An 18,680-nucleotide genomic window follows, 5' to 3' on the forward strand; every position below is an offset into this window, starting at 1 on the left:
CATCTCAGTCCACAGGAGCCACATTGCAGTGCTCAATAGCCCCTACCGGCGAGTGGCTACTAGAATGGGACAGCTCAGCTCCAGGAGGTCCCCTGGTGGCCTCAGGACAAGTGTATGAGTCACCTGGCATTAGGAAACTCATTCACAATCACAATGACCATGACTTCCACAAGTAACACCAGCAGCAGCGCCAGCTGACAAACACCCACTGCACGCAGACGCCACTGAGCCTGTTTTGGTTTTGGTCTACATCCAAAACCAACCCCAAGAGATAGGGACATTCTCTTTATTTCACAAAAGAAGGAAGTGAAGCTCAGAAAGATGAAGGAACGAGCACTCGATCACAGAGCTAGCAGGGTGGAGTTCGGAAATTAAGTCAATAGCAGTGATTACTTATTGCACACCTGCTCTGTGCCAATGCCCAAGGCTGACAGAGGAGGAGAAACCCCACAGGCAGGGTTCCTGCCCTCATAGTGCTTGATTCTAGCTTCTGGGGAGGGGAAATGAGAATAAAATCATTTCAGATCATGATGATTCTCAAAAGCAAACAGGGTACTGATGGGAACCAGGGGCACAGCCACTATCTGAGACAGTCAAAGACCTCCCCAAGGAGGAGAAATTAAGGCTGAGACATTGTGATGGTTAATATCGAGTGTCAACTTGATTGGTGAAGGATGCAAAGTATTGTTCCTGGGTGTGTCTGTGAGGGTGTTCCCAAAAGAGATTAACAATTGAGTCAGTGGACTGGGAGAGGCAGACCCACCCTCAGTGTGGGTGGGCACCATCTAATCAGCTGCCAGCGTGGCTAGAATAAAGCAGGCAGGAGAAGATGGAAGAGCAGACTTGCTGAGTCTTCTGGCCCCATCTTTCTCCCATGCTGGATGCTTCCTGCCCTCGGACATCAGACTGCAAGTTCTTCAGCTTTTGGACTCTTGGACCTACACCAGTGGTTTGCCAGGGGCTCTCAGGCCTTTGGCCACAGGCTGAAGGCTGTGCTGTTGGATTCTGTACTTTTGAGGTTTTGGGATTCAGACTGATCCGCCACTGGTTTCTTTGCTCCTCAACTTGCAGACAGCCCATCGTGAGACTTTACCTTGTGATCGGTAAGTCAATTCTCCTTAATAAACTCCCTTTCATATACACATATATCCGATTAGTTCTGTCTCTCTAGAGAACCCTGACTAATAGAGACATGAGGGATGAAAAGAAGCCAGTCTGGGCCAGGGTAGGGATGAACATTCCAGGCAGCAAGCAGCTCACACAAGCGCTCTGAGCAGCAAGAATCCAGCATGTTTCTGCAACCGAAAGAAAGGCGGCCAGGGCTCCCTGCGCTGTGCCAGCTGCCTCTCCGGGGCACTCGGCTGGCCCCAGCATCGTCCCTCCTGCCTCGGGGTGCTCCCACGCTCTTGCTTGGAAAATGAGGAGCCAACAACCATTCTGCAGGTTTCAAGGACAAGTCAAGGCTGGGAGCCCCCAGCACGGTGCTGATCATGAGAGGCTGAATTGATGCATTAGTGAGCAGGGGAGGAGAGGGTGGAAGAGCCTGCAGAATAGGACCTGGGCAGCCAAAGCCCTGGGAAGAAAATGTTAACACCCTGAGCACTGCTTCCAACACCAGCCACAAAGGTGAGAACAACCCCAATGTCCATCCACAGATGAATAGACCATTGTGTTATATACACACCATAGAATACTACTCAGCCATAAAGAAGAAGGAAGCAATGACACTTGCTACAACATGGGTGAACCTTGAAAATATCAGGCTAAGTGGAAGAAGCCAGCCACATACGATCTGGTTCTACATCTATGAAATATCCAGAACAGGCAAATCCAAGGAGACAGAGGGCAGATGGATGGATGCCGGGGCTGGGAGAGGGGAGGTGAGGAATGATGCCCATGGGCACAGGGTTTGTTCCGGAGTGAGGAAAATGTTTTGCAGCTAGATTGAGGTGACAGTTGCACAACATCGTGAATGCAGTAAATGCCACCGAATTGTATCATTGAAAACGGTTTACAGTAAATGAATTTCACCTCAATTTTTTTAAGAAAAAGAAGGGGAAAAAGAATTGCTTCAGTGGAAGACACAGGTTATGATCTCATTCAATACAGTCCCATGTCAGAACAAGCAGAGAGGGGCGACCAGCCACCAGATGCAACAGGATAGGGTGAGAGAAGACAGGAGACAGAAGCTCCAAGGGTAAAAGATAGTGGAAAGCTACTTACCAGCTCACTCCTTGCCTCCACTGTCAACTCCTCAGAGTCCTCACGGAAGGAAACCCTGTAGTGATGTGTCCCACCCCCTCCAGTGCTGTGGAGGGACCCGGGGTCAGTCCAGGCTCCTGACTCAAAATGCAGCCAAGGGAGAAGCTCAGAGGCCAGCACACCGAGCCAGCGCCTCCCTCTGACCTGGCAGGCATAAGGGTATTTCTGCCACAATGAGCACCCGCTGGCAGTCCCTGGCTGGTGCACACAGAACCCCTTTCATTCCTTAAAGTGGCCCTTCAGCCAGTCTAAGCCACGGTGGGAGACAGGAGAGCAGGCAGCCTGTACCCAGGTCCTCCCAGGCCAGTTGGGAGTTTTAGGATGTGCAGTGGGTCCTGAGGATGCTTGCAGGCCCTGGAAAGGATAAAGGGGCCACCTCAGACCACACAGAGGGGAACAGGCTGACCTAACACAAGTGGGCGGTGGTGCCCAACAAAGGGACCCGCCACTGCAGCTGCTGTCCACGGCGTGATGCTAGACTAGGCCTTTCACCTCTGTTCTTTAGTCTCATCCTCACAACCGAGAGATGTGCAGGGACCAGACTGGGGTGATCCCCATTTCCCAAATGAGGAACCTGAGTTGCAGAGGGTTCAGGGGGCTGCAGACAATGGGACAAGATTAGCCGGTAAATGGCAGAGCCGGTGCTCAAACATAAGTCTGATGTCAAAGCCTTCTCTGCTAAATTGTGATGCCACTAACATTTGTTTTATTCCACAAGACTCCCACAAGACAGCACATGGCATCAGTGAAGAATGTGGGCTGCAGGTGAGGATGATAGAGAGTTCTAGAGGTGGACGGTAGCGCTCGTTGCTCAACAGTGTGGATGTACTTCATGCCACTGAATTGCACGCTTAGAAATGGTTAATATATTAACCATGATTAAATATTTTAATATATTTAGTACATTAACCATGATGAAAAAATATTTTAAAAAATGATCAGGTGCTAGGCCATCAAGGAATTGTCAACAAATTTTTGAAAATAGATATCACACACATTCTCTTAACATGGTAAAATTAAATTAGAAGCTAATAAAAATATAAATCTCCCTGCTCCTGTCCCCGCCCCCACAAAAGAACATGGGCTTCTTGGCTTCAAATCCCTGCTCTGGAACATACTCGCTTTATAATCCCTGGCGAGCTTCAGAGCCCCTCTATGCGCATCTATAAAATAGAAATGCAGGTGCGCGCCTCCCTCTGGGACTCAATGGGTTCAGTCAGACCAGGGACAGCACAGACCAGCGGGAGGCAAACTCCTCCTGGAAAAGGCCAGGGAGTAAATGTCTTTGGCTTCCCAGATGTCTCCCCCAGCTGCTCAGTTCTGCCAGTCTGGCACAAATGCAGCCACAGACCATACATACACAAATGGGCGTGGCTGTGTTCTAATAAAACTTTATTTACAAAAGCCCCTGGCATAGATCCTGGCACTTGCTAAGTGCCATTCACACATGTTAACTGTTATAATGAAGAAAAACAGCCTTTCTGTCAATTCACCTCTACAGACTTATGAAAGGCATAAGACTTCAGGTTGCAGTTCTGAAAACCAATACTAACATCAAAGGCAGGAGGGACGCCCCCGGCCCCACTGGGGAGCTGCCCCTCCCACACTCTGAGCTGCCTCTAGGTGCTTTCACCACGGGCCCTTTCTCCTCTACTTTCCAGTATGAGGTTGGTGCAAAAGTAATGGCAAAAACCGTGATTATTTTTGCATCTAATAGTGACCTCTGTGGCCACTCCCTGCAAGCGCTCCTGCGTCCCACCTCCTACGGGAGGGGTTCCTAACCCAGCCCTTCACAGCATGAGGCCCCCAGAGCTCCTTCCCTGTCCCTGCCCCTCCCTGCTGATCCATAGCCCCCTGCACGGGTCCACCTGGCCTCAGAAAAGAATGAGCAAAGAAAACACTTTCTGAAGGCATCCAGGGCTAGAGTCAGGATGCTGTGGTCCCACCAGTGGCCAGCCCTGGGGTCACTGTCTGAGCCTCCACTTACAGCAACACCAATGGCCACTACGGACATGACGGTGACGTGCTTCTGTTAAAAGCACCAAGAAGGGGCCAGGTGCGGTGGCTCACGCCTGTAATCCCAGCATGTTGGGAGGCCGAGGCGGGCAAATCACCTGAGGTGAGGTCAGGAGTTTGAGACCAGCCTGGTTAACATGGTGAAACCCTGTCTCTACTAAAAATACAAAAAAATTAGCCAGGCATGGTGGCAGGTGCCTGTAATCCCAGCTACTTGGGAGGCTGAGGCAGGAGAATCACTTGAACCCAGGAGGCAGATGTTGCAGTGAGCCAAAATTGTGCCATTGCACTCCAGCCTGGGCAACAAGAAAGAAACTCTGTCAAAAAAAAAAAAAAAAAAAAAAAAAAGCACCAAGAAGGCTTTCTGATTTATTCTCATGCCATCCATGTTGGAAGGTCATTTTCCATTACAAGGCTCAGTGTGCTCCGTGGGGCAACATCTGAGGCCCGGAGTCAGGGAGCCCCACTTCTGAGTCCCCCAGTGTCCTGAGACTTGGCTCCCTCTGCGGTGTTCACGTAGACCTCACCCTGTGTGGTGCCGTGCAGCAAAGATGAGATAAGCCGAGGCAGAAGCGGGAGGTTAAGTGCTGATATTTCCTTATGTGGCCCTCATTCCCCTTATCCAGACAAAAGAAGTGAGTACAGGGGCTAAGCGACTTGCCCAACGTCACACTGTCAGTAGGGTGGGAGCTGGTCCTCAACACAGTTCCACTGACCTAGCCTGGTCCCTCATACCTCTCAGCCCACCACAATGGTGGCCACTGCTCTGATCATTAGTTTCATCGTTAGCTAAAGAAGGACCCCAAATGTGGGTGTGGGAGTTTGCTCTGTGACAAGGCTAAATGAATAAATATTCTCATAGCTTCTTCACCATCATCACCCCTCATAAAGCTGCTACCTTTGCTCAGAGACCACACCTCTGATCCCCACACCAACCTAGCCAAAGAGATGCCACTGCCCCCTTTTATACAGGAAATGGAGGCTCAGAGAGGTTAATCTTCTTACTCAAGATCACACAATGATAAGGGATAAAGTACAGGCGAGTCCAACTTCAGAAGCCCTGCAGGTTGATCCCATCGCCACTATGGGGAGAGGAGTGACCCAGCAGAACTGGGACACACTGCAGTCATCCTCAGACTCCCCAAGGGAAGCCCCAGTTTAGTTAGAAAGCCCAGCAGGGAGGCGCTTGCCCAGTCACAGCTAAGTGAGGCAGGGCCTGAATGGGAACCCTGGCAGTCTGGCTCAGAGCCTGAAGAGACGCAAGGTCCCACCCTCGAGGAGTTAAACAGATAGCCATAGCCTGCAGTGGCAATTGCTGCTGGCTTACGCATTAGAAATTGTTCCCTCTGCCACTTGTCCCACAGCCCAATCCACCCTTACACACCAAGAGAGTGGGGCCACGGTCCTGCCACTTCCTCGTGCAGCCTTCCTGGCCAGGCCGCCTGTCCCCCTCTCTCCCTGCACATGACTCTCTGACAGCACGGGCAGTGTCTGTGTGGTCACCTCCCCAGGAAAACAGAGCCCCCACCAAAGTGGGACCATCTCTCAGGCCACCTCACTGTGTCCCGTGTCCCCAGTCTCTAGTGGGCAAGATCTGCTTAAGGAAAAACTACACAAACAAATATCACACTGTATGTGTATAAAAAGTTCTGAGAACACAAATGAGAGAAGCACACAATCTTTCCGGCAGAGTCTGGGAAAATCACACTGATGGAACCTAAGAGCTGGGCTTAATCATGAATCGTTCTCCACATACTCAAGGGAGGGGAGCATTGTTTTAGACAGGGGAAAAAAAAAAAGCATGTGGGGGAAAAACCCAAGTGTGAAGACATGTCTACGCAACACAGAGGCAGCAGGCGTGGCTGAGACATCGTGGCAGGGAGAGGGGAGAGATGGGCTGGGGAAGCCAGGATGTGAGGAACTGGTGAGGTCATGGGGGCGGTGGGAGTCATGGGTGGTTTGTGAAGGAGGAAAACGCCAGTCATCTCATGCATTGGGTCCACACTGTGAGCCTTTGGGAGCTGCTTACTGCAAAAAGACTACAGATAAGAATTACCCCAGACTCCAGAGCAGAGATGTTCAGCATTACAGACCGGTACACACCTCAACAGCAACAAAAATCTTGCAACAAGCCACAAGCCTCCACTGTGCGCTACAACATCAGTCTCTGCAGAGCCGCAGGTCTCCAGGAGGGTGGAAATGCCCTGCTAGGAAAGGATTCTAATTCCCCCACTCTATCCCCGAATGTGTCCCTCCTCCTTGCCCATCCCAGCTAGTGGAGCCACCACCCACCAGCCCAGGGTGCTACAGGAAGGGCCAGCTCCTCCCATGGCCTCGCCCTCCACACCAGCGGGTTGCTCTGACTTAGGGGGGATGGCCCTGCTATGCCCAACAGTCACTGTGGGTGGAGCCCTGGGAGAGGGGCTGAGGCTGCCCCTGCCCTCCTCCCCACCTCCTCTTCTGCTCTGGAAGGCAGAGGCCATCAGATGGTAACAGCATCCTGGGACAGCGCCACGTTCCAGGAAAGCTCAGGAGGGGCAAGGGGATCTCCCTGACTACAAGGAGCTGGCCAGCTGAAGTTAGGGCGTTCGCGGAGAGAGCATAGCACTGGCAAAGGCCAAGGACAGTGTGCCTGCGAGTGTGCGCAGATGGGGCGGGCGGCGGAGGAGGGCTGGCGGTTAGATACAGTATCGCTGGAGCTCAGAGAGCCGGGCAGAGGCTGGCGGAGAGCCGAGGCTGGCCCAGCCTTCAGGAGACCGGCGAGCTGGGGTGTGTGGGAGCGGGATGCTTCTAAGGCGAAAAGAAGCGCCAGCCTCGTAAGCGGCCTCTATCTGGGCTGCCCAGGCCGGATGCTCAGGAGCCCACAGCAGGGGGGATGGAGCGAAGGACCGAGGGGCTGGGAGGCGAGGCCGCAGCGCACTGACGCAGGCCAGCGAGGCCGCTGGCCCCGACGCAGGGCGCCCGGCAAGGTGTCTGGCACCACGAGAGTCAATCCTTGCGCGCCATCTCCGGAGGCCAGTGCGCCCAGGGCGCGCCGGCCCGGCAGGAGGGTGGGTGCCAGCCTTTCTTCCCATCTCTCGAGCCTCCTCCCCGGCGCCCACGTGGGCGGAGCAGCGCGAGGGTGTGCGTGGCAGGGGCCGCGGCGGCGTGTGCCGTGCGTGGGGTGGGGTGCGGGCTGGGCGGCCTCGCCTTCGGGCCCCGCGCCGCCGGGGCGCGGCCCCCAGCTCCATCTTCTTTGCCACCCGGGCGGGGATCTGGGGGACTGTGACTACCCTGCGGAAGACACGGAGGGGACCGGCCGGCCACACCCCCCGCGCCACTCCGGCAGGCACCGGGTGGGTCCCCCTCCCGCTCCTTGGCCTGAGGGCGGAATCCGGAGAAGAGTGGAAATAGGGGTGGCGTGAAGGAGAGCTGGGGGCTGGGGGCGGGACCGGGAGGGGGAGTTGGAGGAAGCGACGCAGCGGCTGGGAGATTTTGCAAGGGGGTCTGAAGAGGAGTGGGGGATGGGTATGGAAGGGTGGGGGACCACTGAGGTGGGATGCGAGAGTGGAAGGGGGACCCAGAGGGGGCGCGATGGCCGGAGGAGGGGGAGATGGACGATGGGGCGGGGCGGCACCGGTCGCCGCGTCCCTTGCCGCCGGGTCCGCCCCTCGGTCGCCGGGTCCGCGGGTTCCCTCTGACCAGCGCTCGCCTCCCGCCCCCCGGCGCACCTGTACCCACCTGCTCGGCGCTCAGGCCCGAGCCGGGCAGCAGCAGCGGACGTAGCGAGCGCAGCCCCGCGCCGCATCCTCCGGCCGCCCCCTCCCCGCTGCGAGCTTACGCCGCTGTCGCCGCCGCCACCGCCTTAAAAAGGACAAAACGGAACAGAAAATGAATGCATGCACAAAAAAAATCGTAAAAAGCAATTGAGGAGGATGGCAGTCGCGCGCGCGGCTCGGCGGGGCGGGAGTCGAGAGGCCGCGGCACTGGTGGCCGCGATCGGGGCAGGCGGCCGGCGCGTGCCGCACGCGGGTGGCTGCAGCTCCCTCGGTCGCCGGCGCCCGGCTCAGGCACGGCCCCGCCCCTCCCCCCGGGGAGCCCCTCCGATTGGTCTGTCTTCCTGCCAGTCAGGCAGGAGGGCGCGGCGCCCGCCCCGCCCCGCCCCCGCCCCCGCCCCGGGCAGATGCCGGGAGCTCTCCTGCCGCCGTGGGAGGGGGAGCTGAGCTGCCGGAGCGTGCGCACTGGGCCAGCGGGCGGCCGGGGCAGGGCTGGGGTCCCGACGCTGAGCGCCCCCAGCCGCGCCGGGCACCTTGGCGCCTCGCTGAGTCGGAGCAACCCCCGGCAGGAGCTTTCAGGCTCTGGTCAAGCCTCGGGACCCGGGAAGCTATCCCTGCCCTCGGGGGCTCGAGCCTGGAGTGGGGCTTGCAGGTAAAGCGGGGCTGGGGCCGTCCTGGCCGTCAGTGGTCAGGAAGACGCAGCGACCCCGGAGATCCATGTCCCCTTCTGTACGGATGAGAGGTCTGAAGGTCAGAGGTTAAAGCGCACGCTAACGGCGGCAGAGCCAGCAAGCGGCAGAGCTGGGCGGATGCCAGCCTAGGGAGCCTCCCCCCCACCAGCCCAGGCTGCCCCCAGCAAAGCCACATCAGCAGGTCATAGCCAAATGAAAGATGTGCTGTCGAGCTGAGACTTGGGAGGGGCAGGACTCAGCTGGGCAAACACTCATTCATTCAGTGTCATTAGACAAATATTTATTGAGCACTTGCTGTGTGCCAGGTAGTCACTAAGATGTGGGGACACCACAGTGAACAGCAGAGAGGAAGCGGCTGCCCACCAGAGCTTACTTTCTAGCAAGGAGAAGGCAGGGAGGAGCACCCACCAAAGGGAGCAGCATGGGGGAACACCCTGACTGCTGTGAACGGGACACGTTTGAGAATCTGATAAAAGTATCTGGGCCACAGAATGGTGAGAGGGAGTGTGTGGAAGATGGGGGGCGGGGGCACAGAGGGGCAGCACTTGCAAGGTCTTGCAGGCTGGCGAGAGTTTGGAGACTGTCTCACCTGGAAGGTGGTCCCATGGACCACTGTCAGACTGATATTTTTTAAAGTGCATCAGTCAGGATAAGCTATGTTAGCCACAGTAACAACCAAACCCAAATCTCCCTGGTGTGTCTTGCTCACATCATACATCCTGCCTCGGTCAATGGGGCTCTGTTCATCAGAGTGGTTGGGAGCCCAAGCTGCTGGGGCTGTCTGCCAGCCGAGCACCCACATGGTGCAGCAATGTGAATGAAAGGTGACAATTATGCTGGCTTTGAAGGCTTCCGCCCCGAAGGGACTCTCGTCACTTCTGCTCACGTTTCATTGGCCAGAGCAGGTCACATGGCCATGCCTAACTTCAGAAGAGGAGGAAGTGCAGACCTCTAAGGTTCAGGGGGTCAGGAGGAACTAGGATATCTGTGAGCAGATGTGAGACTATCTTTAGCAGATGCCCTGGCTGCCCTTGGGGCATGGGCTGAAGTAGTCAAGAGTGGGGACAAGGAGGCAGTGTGGGGGCCTCCTCCACGCTGATACAGTGAACTATCAGCGCATCAGAGCAATCTAGGTGCAGAATTGGCAGGACATGCTCATGGCTTGGACGTGGACAGGAGGGAGGGAGGGACAATCAGGGACAATGCCCAGGTATCATGGGATGAATTGTGTTCCCCCCACCCACCCCCTCAAAAAAAAAAAAACTCGTATGTTGAAGTGCTCACTCCCAGGACCTCAGAATATGACCTTACTTGGAAATAGGGTCGTTGTAGATGTAATTAGCTAAGATGAGGTCACAATGGAGTAGGTTGGATCCCTAATCCAGTCTGCCTTCTATCCTTATAAAAGGGGGAAATTGGATACAGAGACACAAGCAACGGGAGCATGCCGTGTGAACATGAAGGTAGAGATCAGGTCGAGGCATCAGCTAGCCAAGGAAATGCTAAAGATGGGAGCAAACCCCCGGAAGCCATGAGAGCGGCCTGGGACAGATCCTTCCCCAGGGCTTCATAGGGAGCGTGGACCAGCTGACACCTGATTTCAGACTTCTAGCTTACAGTCTCACTGAAGTGAGACAGTGCATTTCTGTTGTTTAAAAAGCCCAGCTGGTGGTACTTCGATACATGTGTGTAGGTTAAGGGTTATGTCTGGCTGTGAGTAATCGGGATCACAACTAGACAGCGGCTTAAACAGATTTTTATTCTCTCTTAACAAGAAATCCAAAGGCAAGCTGTTCCTCACTTTATCCTCTCTCACTCCTTCACCCTCAGGATGTAATTTTCTTTTTCAAAATGTCTTCTACGTGGCAAGTTGGCTGCCTCTTCCCAGACATCTCATCACTATTCCAGTCAAGAAGGGGAAGAACAAAAGGCATACCCACACTAGGTCAGCTCCACTTCACCGCTTTCCTGAAAACTCTCCCCAGAGAGCTCTGTTTTATCTCATTGGCTGGGATGGTGTCTCATGGCCAGCCCTGGCTTCAGAGGAGGCTGGGATGATTATTATTATTTTTTAAGATGGTGTCTTGCTCTGTTGCCCAGTTTGGAGTGCAATGGCGTGATCTTGGCTCATTGCAACCTCCGCCTCCCGGGTTCAAGCGATTCTCCTGCCTCAGCCTCTCAAGTAGCTGGGATTACAGGCCCACACCACCACACCCAGCTAATTTTTGTATTTTTAGTAGAGACGGAGTTTTGCCATGTTGGCCAAGCTGGTCTCAAACTGCAGACCTCAGGTGATCCACCCACCTTGGCCTCCCAAAATGCTGGAATTACAGGTGTGAGCCACCACGCCCGGCCAAGGATGTTTTTTTTTAATTGAAGGTACATTGCTGCCTGAAACAAAGTCAGGGTTCCATTAGTGAGGAAAAGAAGAAGAATGACTTTTGAACAGACAACTATTGGTTAGTAGATCCAGGTTTTGTAAAACCTGGAGCCTCTACAGTCCCCCTTAGGAAGAAGAATTTAAAAACCCCAGTACAAGACTTGGTACAAAAATGAAAACTTATTTAGAATAATAACAAATCACAACAAATTTTAAAATATTTTAAGTTGACAAATATCAAAAACATTGTGAAAACATTATAAAACTAATATAAAATTGTATTAATTGGATACTTGACATCCACCTTTATAATATCTTCTTTTTTTACATTTTTTGCTTCTTCGTCATTTTTGATTACCTCTTTGGAAGCCAATGATTTTATAATATTTTTCCTATGGAGAAAATAGATAATTCAGAGTACTCCTATAATGATGGGAACAAATTTTAATGTTGGTTGGAAAACTTTGTCAGCCTCATAACTCATTATTGGTAATCTCATGTAGTTTTTTGAGATTGTTTTCAAATTTGGAGAAAGGTCTATCATTCTTTCATAAATGAATGCTAACACTTGGAAGAATTCTATTTCTTCCAGGCTTCTTACTGGGATTTTATTAATTTTCATGATGAAAAGCAACTGAACAATTGCAAACCAGAACATGACTCGACTAACACCTCCTAAACCTCAGTGCTGGTGCCCATCACCTGGAGAGGCATAGGAGAAATGCAGATGCCCAGGCTCCTCCACATCCCACTGAATTGAAGCCTCAGAGTAGCAGGGTCTAGGAATCAGTATTTTACTAAACGCCCTATGAGACTCCTGCTGAGCAGTCCTGGGCTATGCGACACCCCCAGTTGCCTTGTGACTCTGAGGGTCTGCAAATCCAGACCTCTTCTATTGGAAGAATGACATTTTCAACCCTTATGTCTCTTCCTCTGCCCATAGACTCCTGGTGCCAGGCACCATAGCACACACTGCCAGTGCCATGGCAAGGAGGGCACTCCTGGGAGCCATTAGCCTGTTCAGGGAGCAACAACTCGACCCACACAGACTGGCTCAGACCTACATAAACACACCCCACTAAACCCGAACCAAGGCATCCCCAACTCAATCCCCCTTCAGCTACATCCCCAAAATGCCCTTGGCCTCCGCAGCAGCTCCGAAGTGGGAGGAAGCATGATGAGGGCGGCATAGGGAAAGAGACAGAGGGTATTATGGGTTGGATTGTGTCCTCCAGAACTTGAGTGCTGAAGCCCTAACCCCCAGGAGCTCAGAATGTGACTGTATTTGGAGATAGGACCTTTAAAGAGGTCACTGAGCTTAAATGAGGTCTTTAGGGTGGGACCTAATGCAATATGCCTGGTGTCCTTATAAGAAGAGATTAAGACACAGAAGGAAGCCCCTGTGGAGACACAGTGAGAAGATGGCCATCTGCAAGCCAAGGAGAGGGGACTTGGAGGAAACCAACACCTTGGTCTCAGACTTGAAGCCTCCTGAACTGTGAAAAATAAGTTTCTGTTGTTAAAGCTCTTCAGTCTGTGGAACCCTGTCTTGGAAACCCTGGCAGCCAGCTTAGCCAGTTACAGCTAAAATATCTTGCTTTTGGAAAGTATTTCCAAACACATGGCCACATGAACCCAGAGCTCCGGCTCTCCCAGGCCTTGGAAGGGTCTGTACTTAGCTTCACAAGGAATTCACCCCCACAGCCACCACGTGGTCACTACATAACCCTCAGGACGACCCATGAGGCAGGGGGTCAGGTACCACCAAGATCTCCCTATTAGGGACGAGAGGTTGGGGCCCAGGGGCTCACTCACAGCAAGCAGCATGGAAGCCACGAGTCTTCCGAAGCCAAAACTGCTCTCCCTGCCCCGTGTGCCCTGAGCGCACAAGTGGTAGGGAGGAAGTGCCCTGAGCCCTGGAAGTGGTAGGGAGGCAGGTTTCAGCTCCCTATAAAGACAAACATTCTCATCAGAGGGGCTCCTCTCTGGGAAGCTGTGAGCACCCAACACCTGTGATGGGATGGCCACTTGCAAAGATGCTGGAAAGAAACTTCAGTTCCTGCTGCTCTTGCAGAGTAGAGTGTGGTCACCACCACCACTGCGGGGCTGGGCTGCTGGGATTAAATTCCACTGTGTCAGGTACCCATGGTGACCTTAGGCAAGTAAGTGAACCTTTAGTTTCCTTATCTGTAAGATTAATCTTTTAATCATAATAACTGCATAGGTTTGGGTGGGGATTCAGTGAGTGAATATATGTGACTCTGGGTTTGTTTCCTGGGCTGCCCTAATACAGTATCACAGACTGGGAGGCCTGAAACAACAGACATTTATTTTCTCACAGTTATGCCTGGCCAGAGTCCACAGTCAGGGTGTTGGCAGGGCTGTGCTTCCCCTAGAGGCTCTAGGAGAGGATCCTTCTTGGCCTCTTCCAGCTCCCGGTGGCTCCAGGAGTTCCTTGGCTTGCGGCCGCATCACTCCAGTCTCTGCCTCTGTATTCACATGGCTTCCTCCTCTTTGTGTGAGTGTCTTTTATAAGGATGTCATTGGATGGAGGACTCACCCAGATAACCCAGGAGAATCTCTTCTCAAGCTCCCTAACTTAATCATACCTGCAAAGACTCTTTTTCCAAATGAGTTCCCATATCACAGTTTCCAGGATGTGGACATACCTTTAGTTATTGTGAATTATACAGTTATTTATCTACAGCTGTGATAATTCTAAAGGAGGAAGAGAAGTTGGTAGGAGACCATGTAACATGGAGATTGGCTTGGTCTGAGGGGCAGAGAGTCTTCCTTGAGGAGGTTAGCTTGAGTATTAGCTAGCTAGAAGAAGAGGAACAGAAACAATGTCCCAGGGCCAGTGAACAGCAGCATGAAGGCCCAGAGTTAGGATTTGACCTTCCACTTGAAAGGGAGCCACTGGGGGCTCTTGGGGCAGGGCGAGAGTGGCAGGATTAAAGGAGGCCTGTGAGCACGTGTGGAAGAGCAGCCTGACCTCACCAGCCCCGTGAAAGATCCCACCAAGACCGGTGCACATCTACTGTGCTGGCACTCTGCCTAGGCACCAGGAACACAGCAGGGAAACAGCTGTTTGTGCCCCCAAGGGCTCATGGGCCAGTGGGAGAGACAGAAGAGTACATGGATCATTCTGATGGGGTAGCCCTGGGCTATAAAAGTGCAGAGGAAGGGGCCAGGTGCAGTATCTCATGTCTATAATCCTAGTGCTTTGGGAGGCTGAGGCAGAAGGATCCCTTCAAACCAGGAGTTCAAGCCAGCCTGAGCAGCATAGCAAGACCTTGTCTCTACAAAAAAAAAAAAAAAATTACAATTAATTAGCCAGATGTGGTGGTAAGTGCCTGTACTCTTAGCTATTTGGAAGGAGGTTGAGGTGGGAAATTCACTTGAGGCCAGGCCAGGAGTTCAACGCTGCAGTGAGTTAGGATCATGCGACTGTACTCCAATATGGGCAACAGAGTGAGACCGTGGCAAAAAAAAAAAAAAAAATTGCAGAGTAAGGACTGCTTAGGGAGTCCAGAGAGGCTTCCTAGAGGAGAAAACCCTTGAGCTGAGGTCAGACAATGAGAGCAGAAGCCATGCAGAGGGACCAGCATATGCAAAGGGCTGGAAGCACGAGGACCATGCCATGAATTTCCCACCTGCATCCCCGAGAGGGCAGACAAGGTTGGAGAGTCTGGCAAAGTCAGATCATGGGCAGCCCTGAAGGCCACACTGGAACATCTGCTGATGTGTGAATTTTGAACAGGGCACTGCACACTGAAGCTGGTGCAGCCTTTTCATGGAGGCTGATGGGAAGGTGGACACTAGAGGCTTTTGAACTGATCCAGATGAGGGAGGTCAAGGGCCAGAGCCAGGGCAGTTTGAGCCACAGTCCCAGAAGGACAGGCCAGGGCTCTTTAAGTGGCATTACTCTCCCCTCCACTGGGTGGTTGAAACTGATCCCCCTTGTAAGTCCTGCCTTCTGGGCAGTGGGCTGTGCTTCCAGGGCAAGAGGGAGGATGGCAATGATACTGAGAGCAAACATGGCCAAGCTTGAGCTGCAGCAGGCACTGATTTAAATACCTTCCAAGTTCATTGTGGGTTTTTCGTTTGTGTTGTTATTTGTTTGTTTGAGACAGGGTCTCTGTCACCCTGGCTGGAGTGCAGTGGCAGGATCACAGCTCACTGCAGCCTCAACTTCCTGGGCTCAGGTGATTCTCCCACCTCAGCCTCCCAAGTAGCTGGGACTACAGGTGTGCGCCGCTACACCTGGCTAATTTTTTGTAGAGACAGGGTTTCGCCATGCTGCCCAAGCTGGTCTCAAACTCCTGGGCTCAAATGATCTGCCCACCTCAGTCTCCCAAAGTGTTGGGATTACAGACGTGAGCCACTCTGGCTGGCCTCCAAGTCTTAGTCCTCACAACAGCCCTAGTTGGAGAGCTTGCTCAAGATCACACAACCAGTAGAGCCAGGGCTAGAGCCCAGACAGCCTGGCTCCAGGGGTAAATAAAAACTCATATTGTTAATAGCAATAACGTTGACTGAGCACATACTGTGTGCCAGGTACTGGGCTGAGCTCCATATATATTAACTTATTTTAATCCCCACCCTACCCTTAGAAATTGAGGGATGTAGGTCGGGCATGGTGGCTCATGCCAGTAATCCCAGCATTCTGGGAGGCCAAGGCAAGTGGATCACCTGAGGTCAGGAGTCCAAGACCAGCCTGGCCAACATGGTGAAACCCTGTCTCTACTAAAAATACAAAAATTAGCCGGGGGTGATGGCGCGCGCCTGTAGTCCCAGCTACACGGGAGTCTGAGGTGGGAGAATCGCTTGAACCCGGGAGGTAGAGGCTGCAGTGAGCCGAGATCGTGCCATTGCACTCTAGCCTGGGGGACAGAGCAAGACTGTCTCAAATAAAAGAAAGAAAAAAAGAAATTGAGGGATGAGAAGGTTCAATAACTTGCCAAAGTTTACCCAGCCGGAAAGTGGTAGAGCCAGGATTCACACCAGTCAGCCCAGCTCGCAATATCTACTCCCCTCCTTTCATCTCCTATGCAGCAGGGACCCACTTCTGTGCTTCCGGGAAAGCTCCAGGCAAGCCCCTGAGGCAGAGGGACCCAGAAAAGCCAGTGCTAGGGGAGGAACAGGGAGTACCAGGCTTTGTCGTTGGCTCAGCATAAGTTAGCTGTGTCCCTAGGACGAGTTCCTTCACCTCTCTGAGCCTCAGACTTCTCTCTGTCAAATAGAGATGGTGCCACACCCCACGCCTGCCAGGCAGTCTGGGACTGGAATCCTGCTTCCACCGCTCGCTCCCTGCATCACCTGGAGCCCCCGCTCCCTCATCTGAGCACTGAAAGGAACAGAACCTACTTCATAGGCTACTTAGGCTGTTTCAGGAGATGACACTCATGGCGCACCTAAAACAGAGTTTGGCACATCGAATGTGCTCAGTTGGTGAACACTGCCAGCATTCATGGCAGAGAATCTTCCCTCCTTCCATCCCTGTGCTAGTTCCATGTTCCAGAGGAGATAGAGGGAGCATAGGTAACTTGGCCATGTTCACTCACACAAAAAGTATCGGAAAACCACACCAAGTTCATATTCTCCATCAGTTCACTTTCAATTCCAAAAAGACAGGGATGAGAATTATGCCGAGTGAAAAAGACAGTATGATTCCATTTATATAACTTTTATCAAAATGGCAAAATTATAGAGACAGAAAACAGATCCATGGTTGCCAGGACTTGGGGAAGGGAAGAGAGAAATGGCTGTGGCTATAAAAGGGTAGCTGAGGCTTCTTTGTTTAGAGCTGTTCTGTATCTTGACTGCAGTGCTGGGCACACAAACCTACACGTGATAAGAGACATAGCACTAAACATGCACACACAAGTTCATGTTAAACCAGAGATGTCTGAATAAAGGGGGATGGATATGGGATCTCTCTGAATTATTTCTTACAACTGCATGTGAATCTATAACTATCTCAAAAATTTTAAGACAGTGGTGCGCACTGTCCATCTTTTGGTGAACATGAAGGTAGCTGATCCAGGCTTTTGCACGGCATAAGGCTCCTCCCTTGGGCAGGGAGATGGGACCAGGGGCCTGTGGGATTTTCCTCCAGGAACAGGGTGGGTCTGGCCAAGGTGACTGTCACCTGTAATCCCAACATTTTGGGAGGCCGAGGCGGGTGGATCACCTGAAGTCAGGAGTTTGAGACCAGCCTGGCCAACATGGCAAAAGCCCATCTCTACTAAAAAAAAAAAAAAAAAAAAAAAATCAGCTGGGCATGGTGCCACACGCATCTATAGTCCCAGCTACTAGGGAAGCTGAGGCAGGAGAATTGCTTGAACCCGGGAGGTGGAGGTTGCAGTGAGCCGAGATCATGCCATTGTACTCCAGCCTGAGTGACAGAGCAAGACTCTGTCTCAAAACAAACAAACAAACAAACAAACAAACAAACAAAAAACAGTGTGGATCAGCCGTGAGGGCTGTGAGGCAGGCTGAGTCTCCAAGTTCTCCATCACAGACCAGCACAGGGAGAGTCTGGCCAGCGACAGGGTCCCTAGGCCTGGGCATTCTTCTTTCTTTTCTACCTTTCAATGAAAACAGCTTTCTGTGGGCTCTTTCTGTTTCCATGAATAATACATGCCATTGTAAAGAATTCAAACAGTACAGGCAGATATAAAGAAGAAACCAAAGGTCACCTTGAATCTTGCTAGCCAAGGGTAATCCCGCGAACACTCAGGTGACCCTCCCTTCGTGCTTCTGCTCATGAGCAGATACATGTGTGTAATTTTCCAGGAATGCGCTTATTTTATGCATGATGTTTTTATTATGGATACTTCCTCCTCCCCCTCCCATATCATATCCCCCACCAAATAGCTCATGTTAACAACCTAGCTTGTTTTATTTCACATTTTTTATATTTTTCTCCGTAAGAATAAATAACTACATTCATATATACATACATACATATGGGGGGTTGGGGGTCATTGTTTTACAAAACGAATTCATGATAATCACATTTTCTGCTTCTCACTTTTCACACTCATCAACACCTTGTGCAAATTCCTGCTAGCATCTGGGGAAATCTCTAGACTGACAGGCTGAGGCCATCCCACAGTTCACAGAGCCTTTTCCTATGGGTTAATGTCCCTTTGTCATTACCAGCCGACAGCCATGGGCGCTAAATATTCTTCCACAAACCCTCAGATAGCAGGACTACTTTTATTTCTATGAGATGGATTCCCGGGAGTGGAATGGCTGGTTGGAAGGTCTAAACTTTTGTCTGTCTGTTTGTTTGTTTTTTGTTTGTTTGAGACAGAGTCTTGCTCTGTCACCCAGGCTGGAGTGCAATCTCAGCTCACTGCAACCTCCGCCTCACAGGTTCAGGCGATTCTCATGCCTCGGCCTCCTAAGTACCTGGGATTACAGCACACACCACCACCCCCGGCTAACTTTTCTATTTTTAGTAGAGACGGGGTTTCGCCATGTTAGCCAGGCTGATCTTGAACTCCTGACCTCAAGTGACCCACCCGCCTTGGCCTCCCAAAGTGCTGGGATCACAGGTGTGAG

At 52.2% G+C, this 18,680-nt stretch overlaps 1 protein-coding gene across 4 annotated transcripts in view; it reads right to left on the reverse strand.

Moving 5' to 3' along the window:
• Positions 1 to 8,311, reverse strand: part of JAKMIP1 (janus kinase and microtubule interacting protein 1) — a 177,091-nt gene extending 168,780 nt beyond the window's left edge. For 2 of the 4 annotated variants that reach the window (XM_057302029.1, XM_034951924.3), the window contains exon 1: positions 2,224 to 2,354. The gene's annotated coding sequence lies outside the window, so the exon portion shown is untranslated. Of the gene's footprint in view, positions 1 to 2,223; positions 2,355 to 7,998 lie in introns of those variants that run through there. The other 2 variants (XM_034951926.3, XM_034951925.2) reach the window with 2 other exon arrangements.
• Between the last annotated feature and the right edge of the window lie 10,369 nt (positions 8,312 to 18,680).

Source organism: Pan paniscus, chromosome 3 (genome assembly GCF_029289425.2).
Source record: "Pan paniscus chromosome 3, NHGRI_mPanPan1-v2.0_pri, whole genome shotgun sequence".
In the NCBI taxonomy this organism is placed as follows: Eukaryota; Metazoa; Chordata; class Mammalia; order Primates; family Hominidae; genus Pan; species Pan paniscus.